The sequence below is a fragment of the Macaca fascicularis genome, chromosome 3, assembly GCF_037993035.2.
Source record: "Macaca fascicularis isolate 582-1 chromosome 3, T2T-MFA8v1.1".
Taxonomy (NCBI): Eukaryota; Metazoa; Chordata; class Mammalia; order Primates; family Cercopithecidae; genus Macaca; species Macaca fascicularis.
The window spans coordinates 63275790-63288558 of NC_088377.1; positions in this window are offsets into that span (position 1 = coordinate 63275790).

Here is a 12769-nt window from a genome sequence, read left to right on the forward strand (position 1 = left end):
GTAGCACTCTATGGGCTTCCAAATATCACTCTGAGAATTCCACAAGAACTGGCTTAGCCTGCGGCTTCTTGAGGGGAAAGCTGTAACTCTGTGAGATGAATTCACAGAACACTAAGCAGTCTTCAGAAAGCTTATTTCCAGATTTCATCGGTGGATATTTCCTTTTTCACCATAGCCCTCTATGGGCTTGCAAATATCACTTTTTAAATCCATAAAAACTGTCTTAGCGAAAGGCTTCTTGAGGGGAAAGCTGTAACTCTGTGAGATGATTTCACGAAACACAAAGAAGTTTCACAGAACGCTTCTTTCTCTTTGATACTTGAGGATATTTCCTTTGGCCCCCTAGACTTCAAAGGGATTCAGATTATCTGTTCTCAGATTCCACAGAAAAAAATCTAGCAAAGAGATCCACGAAATACAGATGTAACTCTGTGAGTGGAATTCACACATCACAAAGCAGTTTCTCAGAAAGCTTCTTTCCAGTTTTTCTCTGTGGATATTTCCTTTTTCACCTTAGCCCATTATTGGCTTCCAAATATCACTGTGCGAATTCCACAGGAACAGGCTTAGCGAGCGGCTTCTAGAGGGGAAAGCTGTAACTCTGTGAGATGAAATCACAAAACACTAAGCAGTTTCTCAGAAAGCTTCTTTCCAGTTTTTCTCTGAGGATATTGCATTTTTCATCGTAGCCCTCTATGGGCTTCCAAATATCACTTTGCCAATTCCAGAAGAACAGGCTTAGTAAGCGGCTTCTTCAGGGGAAAGCTGTAACTCTGTGAGATGAATTCACAGAACACTAAGCAGTTTCTAAGAAAGCTTCTTTGCAGATTTCATCGGTGGATATTTCCTTTTTCACCACAGCCCTCTATGGGCTTCCAAATATCACTTTGCGAATTCCACAAGAACAGGCTTAGCGAGCGGCTTCTTGAGGGGAAAGCTGTAACTCTGTGAGATGATTTCACAGAACACAAAGAAGTTTCTCAGAAAGCTTCTTTCTCTTTGTTTTCGGAGGATATTTCCTTTGGCCCTATAGTCTTCAATGGGATCGGAAATATCTTTTCTCAGATTCCACACAAATAAGGCTAGCAATGAGATCCACGAAATACAGATGTAACTCTTTGAGTGGAAGTCACACGTTACAAAGCAGTTTCTCGGAAAGATTTTTTCCAGTTTTTATCTGAGGATATTGCCTTTTTCACCATAGCCCTCTATGGGCTTCCAAATATCACTTTGCAAATTCCACAAGAAGAGGCTTAGCGAGCGGCTTCTTGAAGGGAAAGCTGTAACTCTGTGAGATGAATTCACAGAACAGTAAGCAGTTTCTCAGAAAGCTTCTTTCCAGATTTCATCGGAGGATATTTCCTTTTTCACCATAGCCCTCTAGGGTCTTCCAAATATCAGTTTGCAAGTTCCACAAGAACTGTCTTAGCGAAAGGCTTCTTGAGGGGAAAGCTGTAACTCTGTGAGATGATGTCACAGAACACAAAGAAGTTTCTCAGAAAGCTTCTTTCTCTTTGTTATAGGAGGATATTTCCTTTGGCCATATAGTCTTCAAAGGGATCCGAAATATCTGTTCTCAGATTCAACACAAATAAGGCTAGCAAAGAGATCCCCGAAATACATATGTAACTCAGAGAGCGGAAGTCAGACATCACAAAGCAGTTTCTCAGAAAGCTTCCTTCCAGTTTTTCTCTGAGGATATTTCCTTTTTCACCATAGGACTCTAACGGCTTCCAAATATCACTTTGCGAATTCCACAAGAACAGGCTTAGATAGCGGCTTCTTGAGGGGAAAGCTGTAACTCTGAGAGATGAATTCACAGAACACTAAGCAGTTTCTCAGAAAGCTTCTTTCCAGATTTCATCGGAGGTTATTTCCTTTTTCACCATAGCCATCTATGGGCTTCCAAATATCACTTTGCAAATTCCACAATAACAGTCTTAGCGAAGGGCTTCTTGAGGGGAAAGCTGTAACTCTGTGAGATAATTTCACAGAACACAGGAAAGTTTCTCAGAAAGCTTCTTTCTCTTTGTTATCAGAGGATATTTCCGTTGGCCCTATAGTCTTCAAAGGGATCCGAAATCTGTTCTCAGATTCCACAGAAATAAGGCTAGCAAAGAGATCCAAGAAATACAGATGTAACTCTGTGAGGGGAAGTCACACATCACAAAGCAGTTTCTCAGAAAGTTTCTTTCCAGTTTTTCTGTGAGGATATTTCCTTTTTCAGCATAGCCCTCTATGGGCTTCCAAATATCACTTTGCGGATTCCACAAGAACAGGCTTAGTGAGCGGCTTCTTGAGGGGAAAGCTGTAAATCTGGGAGATGAATTAACAGAACACTAAGCAGTTTCTCAGAAAGCTTCCTTCCATATTTCATCGGAGGATATTTCCTTTTTCACCACAACCCTCTATGGGCTTCCAAATATCACTTTGCAAATTCCACAAGAACTGTCTTAGCGAAAGGCTTCTTGAGGGGAGAGCTGTAACTCTGTGAGATGATTTCACAGAACACAAAGAAGTTTCTCAGAAAGCTTCTTTCTCTTTGTTATCGGAGGATATTTCCTTTGGCCCTATAGTCTTCAAAGGGATTAGAAATATCTGTTCTCAGATTCCACAGAAATAAGTCTAGCAAAGAGATCCACGAAATACAAATGTAACTCTGTGAGCGGAAGTCACACGTCACAAAGCAGTTTCTCAGAAAGCTTCTTTCCAGATTTCATCGGAAGATATTTCTTTTTTCACCATAGCACTCTAGGGGCTTCCAAATATCACTTTGCAAATTCCACAAGAACTGTCTTAGCCAAAGGCTTCTTGAGGGGAAAGCTGTAAGTCTGTGAGATGATTTCACAGAACACAAAGAAGTTTCTCAGAACGCTTCTTTCTCTTTGTTATCGGAGGATATTTCCTTTGACCCTATATTCTTCAATGGGATTCGAAATATTTGTTCTCAGATTCCACACAAATAAGGCTAGCAATGAGATCCATGAAATACAGATGTAACTCTATGAGTGGAAGTCACACATCACAAAGCAGTTTCTCGGAAAGATTTTTTAGAGTTTTTATCTGAGGATATTGCCTTTTTCACCATAGTCCTCTATGGGCTTCCAAATATCACTTTGCAAATTCCACAAGAAGAGGCTTAGCGAGTGGCTTCTTGAAGGGAAAGCTGTAACTCTGTGAAATGAATTCACAGAATACTAAGCAGTTTCTCAGAAAGCTTCTTTCCAGATTTCATCGGAGGATATTTCCTTTTTTACCATAGCCCTTTAGGGTCTTCCAAATATCACTTTGCATGTTCCACAAGAACTGTCTTAGCGAAAGGCTTCTTGAGGGGAAACCTGTAACTCTGTGAGATGATGTCACAGAACACAAAGAAGTTTCTCAGAAAGCTTCTGTCTCTTTGTTATCGGAGGATATTTCCTTTGGCCATATACTCTTAAAAGGGTTCCGAAATATCTGTTCTCAGATTCCACATAAATAAGGCTAGCAAAGAGATCTCCGAAATACAGATGTAATTCTGAGTGCGGAAGTCACACATCACAAAGCAGTTTCTCAGAAAGCTTCCTTCCACTTTTTCTCTGAGGATATTTCCTTTTTCACCATTGCCCTCTAACGGCTTCCAAATATCACTTTGCGAATTCCACAAGAACAGGCTTAGAGAGCGGCTTCTTGAGGGGAAAGCTGTAACTATGTGAGATGAATTCACAGAACCCTAAGCAGTTTCTCAGAAAGCTTCTTTCCAGATTTCATCGGAGGTTATTTCCTTTTTCACAATAGCCGTCTATGGGCTTCCAAATATCACTTTGCACATTCCACAAGAACTGTCTTAACGAAAGGCTTCTTGGGGGGAAAGCTGTAACTCTGTGAGATGATTTCACAGAACACAAAGAAGTTTCTCAGAAAGCTTCTTTCTCTTTGTTATCAGAGGATATTTCCTTTGGCCCTATAGTCTCAAATGGGATCCGAAATATCTGTTCTCAGATTCCACAGAAATAAGGCTAGCAAAGAGATCCAAGAAATACAGATGTAACTCTGTGAGCGGAAGTCAGACATCACAAAGCAGTTTCTCAGAAAGCTTCTTTCCAGTTTTTTCTGAGGATATTTCCTTTTTCACCATAGCCCTCTATGGGCTTCCAAATATCACTTTGCTAATTCCACAAGAACAGGCTTAGCGAGCGGGTTCTCTAGGGGAAAGCTGTAACTCTGTGAGATGAACTCACAGAACACTAAGCAGTTTCTCAGAAAGCTTCTTTCCAGATTTCATCGGAAGATATTTCCTTTTTCACCATAGCACTCTAGGGGCTTCCAAATATCACTTTGCAAATTCCACAAGAACTGTCTTAGCCAAAGGCTTCTTGAGGGGAAAGCTGTAACTCTCTGAGATGATTTCACAGAACACAAAGAAGTTTCTCAGTAAGCTTCTTTCTCTTCGTTATAGGAGGATATTTCCTTTAGCTCTATATTCTTCAATGGAATCCGAAATATCTGTTCTCAGATTCCACAGAAATAAGGCTAGCAAAGAGATGCACGAAATACATATGTGACTGTGTGAGTGGAAGTCACACATCACAAAGCAGTTTCTCAGAAAGCTTCATTCCAGTTTTTGTCAGAGGATATTGACTTTTTCACCGTAGACCTCTATGGGCTTCCAAATATCACTTTGCAAATACCACAAAAACAGGCTTAGCGAGCGGCTTCTTGAGGGGAAAGCTGTAACTCTGTGAGATGAATTCACAGAACACTAAGCAGTTTCTCAGAAAGCTTCTTTCCAGATTTCATCGGAGGTTATTTCCTTTTTCACCATAGCCCTCTATGGGCTTCCAAATATCACTTTGCAAATTCCACAAGAACTGTTGTAGCGAAAGTCTTCTTGAGGGGAAAGCTGTAAGTCTGTGAGATGATTTTACAGAACACAAAGAAGTTTATCAGAACGCTTCTTTCTCTTTGTTATCGGAGGATATTTCCTTTGCCCCTATAGTCTTCAATGGGATCCGAAATATCTGTTCTCAGATTTCACACAAATAAGGCTAGAAATGAGATCCACGAAATACAGATGTAACTCTATGAGTGGAAATCACACATCACAAAGCAGTTTCTCAGAAAGCTTCTTTTCAGTTTTTCTCTGAGGATATTTCCTTTTTCACCATAGCCCTCTATGGGCTTCCAAATATCACTTTGCTAATTCCACAAGAACAGACTTAGCGAGCGGGTTCTCTAGGGGAAAGATGTAACTCTGTGAGATGAACTCACAGAACACTAAGCAGTTTCTCAGAAAGCTTCTTCCCAGATTTCATCGGAGGATATTACCTTTTTCACCGTAGCCATTTATGGGCTTCCAAATATCACTTTGCAAATTCCACAAGAATTGTCTTAGCGAAAGTCTTCTTGAGGGGAAACCTGTAACTCTGTGAGATGATTTCACAGAACACAAAGAAGATTCTCAGAAAGTTTCTTTCTCTTTGTTATCAGAGGATATTACCTTTGGCCCTATAGTCTTCAAAGGGATCCGAAATATCTGTTCTCATATTCCACAGAAATAAGGCTAGCAAAGAGATCCAAGAAATACAGATGTAACTCTGTGAGTGGAAGTCAGACATCACAAACCAGTTTCTCAGAAAGCTTCTTTCCAGTTTTTCTCTGAGGATATTTCCTTTTTCACCATAGCCCTCTATGGGCTTCCAAATATCACTTTCCTAATTCCACAAGAACAGGCTTAGCGAGCGGGTTCTCTAGGGAAACCTGTAACTCTGTGAGATGAACTCACAGAACATTAAGCAGTTTCTCAGAAAGCTTCTTTCCAGATTTCATCGGAAGGTATTTCCTTTTTCACCATAGCTCTCTAGGGGCTTCCAAATATCACTTTGCAAATTCCACAAGAACTGTCTTAGCCAAAGGCTTCTTGAGGGGAAAGCTGTAACTCTGTGAGATGATTTCACAGAACACAAAGAAGTTTCTCAGTAAGCTTCTTTCTCTTTTTTATCGGAGGATATTTCCTTTGGCCCTATAGTCTTCAATGGGATCCGAAATATCTGTTCTCAGATTCCACACAAATAAGGCTAGCAATGAGACCCACGAAATACAGATGTAACTCTATGAGTGGAAGTCACACATCACAAAGCAGTTTCTCGGAAAGATTTTTTCCAGTTTTTATCTCAGGATATTGCCTTTTTAACCATAGCCCTCTACGGGCTTCCAAATATCACTTTGCAAATTCCACAAGAAGAGGCTTAGCGAGCGTCTTCTTGAAGGGAAAGCTGTAACTCTGTGAGATGAATTCACAGAACACTAAGCAGTTTCTCAGAAAGCTTCTTTCCAGATTTCATCAGAGGATATTTCCTTTTTCACCATAGCCCTCTAGGGTCTTCCAAATATCACTTTGCAAGTTCCACAAGAACTGTCTTAGCGAATGGCTTCTTGAGGGGAAAGCTGTAACTCTGTGAGATGATGTCACAGAACACAAAGAAGTTTCTCAGAAAGCTTCTTTCTCTTTGTTATCGGAGGATATTTCTTTTGGCCATATAGTCTTCAAAGGGATCCGAAATATCTATTCTCAGATTCAACACAAATAAGGCTAGCAAAGAGATCCCCGAAATACATATGTAACTCTGAGGGCGGAAGTCACACATCACAAAGCAGTTTTTCACAAAGCTTCCTTCCAGTTTTTCTCTGAGGATATTTCCTTTTTCACCATAGCACTCTAACGGCTTCCAAATATCACTTTGCGAATTCCACAAGAACAGGCTTAGATAGCGGCTTCTTGAGGGGAAAGCTGTAACTCTGTGAGATGAATTCACAGAACACTAAGCAGTTTCTCAGAAAGCTTCTTTCCAGATTTCATAGGAGGTTATTTCCTTTTTCACCATAGCCATATATGGGCTTCCAAATATCACTTTGCAAATTCCACAATAACAGTCTTAGCGAAAGGCTTCTTGAGGGGAAAGCTGTAACTCTGTGAGATAATTTCACAGAACACAAGGAAGTTTCTCAGAATGCTTCTTTCTCTTTGTTATCAGCGGATATTTCCTTTGGCCCTAAGTCTTCAAAGGGATCCGAAATATCTGTTGTCAGATTCCACAGAAAAAAGGCTAGCAAAGAGATCCAAGAAATGCAGATGTAACTCTGTGAGGGGAAGTCACACATCACAAAGCAGTTTCTCAGAAAGCTTCTTTCTTTGTTATCGGAGGATTTTTCCTTTGTCCATACAGTGTTCAAAAGGATCCGATGTGTCTGTTCTCAGATTCAACAAAAATAAGGCTAGCAAAGAGATCCCCGAAATACAGATGTAACTCTCAGATCGAAAGTCACACATCACAAAGTAGTTTCTCAGAAAGCTTCTTTTCAGTTTTTCTCTGAGGATATTTCCTTTTTCACCATAGCCCTCTATGGGCTTCCAAATATCACTTTGCTAATTCCACAAGAAAAGGCATAGCGAGCGGATTCTCTAGGGGAAAGCTGTAAATCTGTGAGATGAACTCACAGAACACTAAGCAGTTTCTCAGAAAGCTTCTTTCCAGATTTCATCGGAAGATATTTCTTTTTTCACCATAGCACTCTAGGGGCTTCCAAATATCACTTTGCAAATTCCACAAGAACTGTCTTAGCCAAAGGCTTCTTGAGGGGAAAGCTGTAAGTCTGTGAGATGATTTCACAGAACACAAAGAAGTTTCTCAGAACGCTTCTTTCTCTTTGTTATCGGAGGATATTTCCTTTGACCCTATAGTCTTCAATGGGATCCGAAATATCTGTTCTCAGATTCCACAGAAATAAGGCTAGCAATGAGATCCATGAAATACAGATGTAACTCTATGAGTGGAAGTCACACATCACAAAGCAGTTTCTCGGAAAGATTTTTTAGAGTTTTTATCTGAGGATATTGCCTTTTTCACCATAGTCCTCTATGGGCTTTCAAATATCACTTTGCAAATTCCACAAGAAGAGGCTTAGCGAGCGGCTTCTTGAAGGGAAAGCTGTAACTCTGTGAGATGAATTCACAGAACACTAAGCAGTTTCTCAGAAAGCTTCTTTCCAGATTTCATCGGAGGATATTTCCTTTTTTACCATAGCCCTCTAGGGTCTTCCAAATATCACTTTGCAAGTTCCACAAGAACTGTCTTAGCGAAAGGCTTCTTGAGGGGAAACCTGTAACTCTGTGAGATGATGTCACAGAACACAAAGAAGTTTCTCAGAAAGCTTCTGTCTCTTTGTTATAAGAGGATATTTCCTTTGGCCATATAGTCTTCAAAGGGATCTGAAATATCTGTTCTCAGATTCCACACAAATAAGGCTACCAAAGAGATCTCCGAAATACAGATGTAGCTCTGAGTGCAGAAGTCACACATCACAAAGCAGTTTCTCAGAAAGCTTCCTTCCAGTTTTTCTCTGAGGATATTTCCTTTTTCACCATTGCCCTCTAACGGCTTCCAAATATCACTTTGCGAATTCCACAAGAACACCTTAGATAGCGGCTTCTTGAGGGGAAAGCTGTACCTATGTGAGATGAATTCTCAGAACCCTAAGCAGTTTCTCAGAAAGCTTCTTTCCAGTTTTTCTCTGAGGATATTTCCTATTTCACCGTAGCCCTCTATGGGCTTCCAAACATCACTTTGCGAATTCCACAAGAACAGGCTTAGCGAGCGGCTTCTTGAGGGGAAAGCTGTAACTCTGTGAGATGAATTCACAGTACACTAAGAAGTTTCTCAGAAAGCTTCTTTCCAGATTTCAGCTGAGGATAATTCCTTTTTCACCATAGCCCTTTATGGGCTTCCAAATATCACTTTACGAATTCCAAAAGAACAGGCTTAGCGAGCGGCTTCTTGAGGGTGAAAGCTGTAACTCTGTGAGATGATTTCACGGAACACAAGAAGTTTCTTAGAAAGCTTCTTTCTCTTTGTTACCGGAGGATGTTTCCTTTGGCACTATAGTCGTCAAAGGGATCCGAAATATCTGTTCTCAGATTCCACAGGAATAAGGCTAGCCAAGAGATCCACGAAATACAGATGTAACTCTGTGGATGGATGTCAAACATCACAAAGCAGTTTCTCAGAAAGCTTCTTTCCAGTTTTTGTCTGAGGATATTGACTTTTTCACCGTAGCCCTCTATGGGCTTCCAAATATTACTTTCCGAATTCCACAAGAACAGGCTTAGCGAGCGGCTTCTTGAGGAGAATCCTGAAACTCTGTGAAATGAATTCAAAGAACATTAAGCAGTTTCTCAGAAAGCATCTTTCCAGATTTCATCGGAGGTTATTTCCTTTGTCACCATAGCCCTCTATGGGCTTCAAAATTTCGCTTTGCAAATTGCACAAGAACTGTCTTAGCGAAAGTCTTCTTGAGGGGAAAGCTGTAATTCTGTGAGATGATTTCACAGAACACAAAGAAATTTCGCATAAAGCTTCTTTCTCTTTGTTATCGGAGGATATTTGCTTTGGCCCTATAATCTTCAAAGGGATCCGAAATATCTGTTCTCAGATTCCACAGAAATAAGGGTAGCAAAGAGATCCAAGAACTACAGATGTAACTCTGTGGGCGGAAGTCACACATCACAAAGCAGTTTCTCAGAAAGCTTCTTTCCAGTTTTTCTCTGCGGATATTGACTTTTTCACCGTAGCCCTCTGTGGGCTTCTAAATATCACTTTCCCAATTCCACAAGAACAGGCTTAGCAAGCGGCTTCTTCAGAGGAAAGCTGTAACTCTGTGAGATGAATTCACAGAACACTAAGCAGTTTCTCAGAAAGCTTCTTTCCAGATTTCATCGGAGGATATTTCCTATTTCACCATAGCCCTCTATGGGCTTCCAAATATCACTTTGCAAGTTCCAAAAGAACAGTCTTAGCGAAAGGCTTCTTGAGGGGAAAGCTGTAACTCTGTGAGATGAATTCACAGAACACTAAGTGTTTCTCAGAAAGCTTCTTTCCAGATTTCATCGGAGGATATTTCCGTTTTCACCATAGCCCGCTATGGAGTTCCAAATATCACTTTGCAAATTCCACTAGAACTGTCTTAGTAAAAGACTTCTTGAAGGGAAAGTAGTAACTCTGTGAGATGATTTCAAGGAACACAAAGAAGTTTCTCAGAAAGCTTCTTTCTCTTTGTTATCGGAGGATATTTCCTTTGGCACTGTAGTCTTCAAAGGGATCCGAAATATCTGTTCTCAGATTCCACAGAAATAAGGCTAGACAGGAGATCCGCGAAATACAGATATAACTCACTAGGTGGAAGTCACACATCACAAAGCAGTTTCTCAGAAAGCTTCTTTCCAGTTTTTTTTTGAGGATATTTCCATTTTCACCATAGAACTCTATGGGCTTCTCCATATCACTTTGCGAATTCCACAAAAACAGGCTTAGCGAACGGCTTTTAGAGGGGAAATCTGTAACTCTGTGAGATGATTTCACAGAACACTAAGCAGTTTCTCAGAAAGCTTCTTTCCAGATTTCATCTCAGGATATTTCCTTTTTCACCATAGCCCTCTATGGGCTTCCAAATATCACTTTGCAAATTCCACAAAAACTGTGTTAGCGAAAGGCTTCTTGAGGGGAAAGCTGTAACTCTGTAAGATGATTTCACAGAACACAAAGAAGTTTCAAAGAAAGTTTCTTTCTGTTTGTTATCGGAGGATATTTCCTGGGGCCCTATCGTCTTCAAAGAGATCCGAAATATCTGTTCTCAGATTCCATAGAAATAAGGCGAGCCAAGTGATCCACGAAATACAGATGTAACTCTGTGATTGGATGTCACACATCACAAAGCAGTTTCTCAGAAAGCTTCTTTCCAGTTTTTTTTTTTTGAGAATATTTTCTTTTTCACCGTAGCCCTCTATGGGTTTCCAAATATCACTTTGCGAATTCCAAAAGAAGAGGCTTAGTGAGCGACTTCTTTAGGGGAAAGCTGTAACTCTGTGAGATGATTTCACAGAACACAAAGAAGTTTCTCAGAAAGCTTCCTTTTCTTTGTTATCAGAGGATATTTCCTTTGGCCCCATAATCTTCAAAGGGATCCGAAATATCTGTTTTCAGATTCCACACAAATAAGGCTAGCAAAGAGATCCACGAAATACAGATGTAACTCTGTGAGTGGAAGTCACACATCACCAAGCAGTTTCTCAGAAAGCTTCTTTACAGTTGTTATCTAAGGCTATTGCCTTTTTCACAATAGCCCTCTATGGGCTTCCAAATATCACTTTGCAAATTCCACAAGAAGAGGCTTAGAGAGCGGCTTCTTGAGGGGAAAGCTGTAACTCTGTGAGATGAATTCACAGAACACTAAGCAGTTTCTCAGAAAGCTTCTCTCCAGTTTCTCTCTGAGGATATTGCATTTTTCAATATAGCTCTCTGTGGGCTTCCAAATATCACTTTGCGAATTTCACAAGAAGAGGCTTAGCGAGCGGCTTCTTGAGGGGAAAGCTGTAACGCAGTGAGATGAATTCACAGAACACTAAGCAGTTTTTCAGAAAGCTTCTTTCCAGATTTCATCAGAGGATATTTCCTTTTTCACCATAGCCCTCTATGGGCTTGCAAATATCACTTTGCAAATTCCACAAGAACTGTCTTAGTGGAAGGGTCCTTGATGCGGAAGCTGTAACTCTGTGAGATGATTTTACAGAACACAAAGAAGTTTCTTAGAGCGCTTCTTTATCTTTGTTACCAGAGGATATTTTCTTTGGCCCTGTAGACGTCAAAGGGATCCGAAATATCTGTTCTCAGATTCCACAGAAAAAAGGCTAGCAAAGAGATCCACGAAATACAGATGTAACTCTGTGAGTGGAAGTCACACATCACAAAGCGGTTTCTCAGAAATCTTCTTTCCAGTTTTTCTGTGAGGATATTTACTTTTTCACCATAGCCCTCTATGGCCTTCGAAATATCACTTTGCGAATTCCACAAGAACCGGCTTTGCGAGCGGCTTCTTGAGGGGAAAGCTGTAACCCTGTGAGATGAATTCACAGAACACTAAGCAGTTTCTCAGAAAGCTTCTTTCCAGATTTCATGTGAGTATATTTCCTTTTTCATGATAGCCCTGTATGGGCTTCCAAATATCACTTTGCAAATTCCACAAGAACTGTCTTAGCGAAAGGCTTCTTGAGGGGAAAGCTGTAACTCTATGAGATGATTTCACAGAACACAAAGAAGTTTCTCAGAAAGCTTCTTTCTCTTTGTTACCAGAGGATATTTCCTTTGGATGTGTAGACTTCAAAGGGAGCAGAATTATCTGTTCTCAGATTCCACAGAAAAAAGCCTAGCAAAAAGAGATCCACGAAATACAGATGTAACTCTGTGAGTGAAAGTCGCACATCACAAAGTAGTTTCTCGAAAAGCTTCTTTCCAGTTTTTTTCTGAGGATTTTGACTTTTTCACCATAGCCCTCTATGGGCTTCAAAATATCACTTTGCGAATTCCACAAGAACAGGCTTTGCGTGCGGCTTCTTGAGGGTAAAGCTGTAACTCCGTGAGATGACTTCACAGAACACTAAGCAGTTTCCCAGAAAGCTTCTTTCCAGATCTCATCTCTGGATATTTCCTCTTTCACTATAGCCGTCTATGGGCTTCCAAATATCACTTTGCAAATTCCACAAGAAATGTCTTAGCCAAAGGCTTCTTGAGGGGAAAGCTGTATCTCTGTGAGATGATTTCGCAGAACACAAAGAAGTTTCTCAGAAAGCTTCTTTCTCTTTGTTATCGGAGGATATTTCCTTTGGCCCTGTAGACTTCAAAGGGATCCGAAATATCTCTTCTGAGATTCCACAGAAAAGAGGCTAGCAAAGAGATCCACG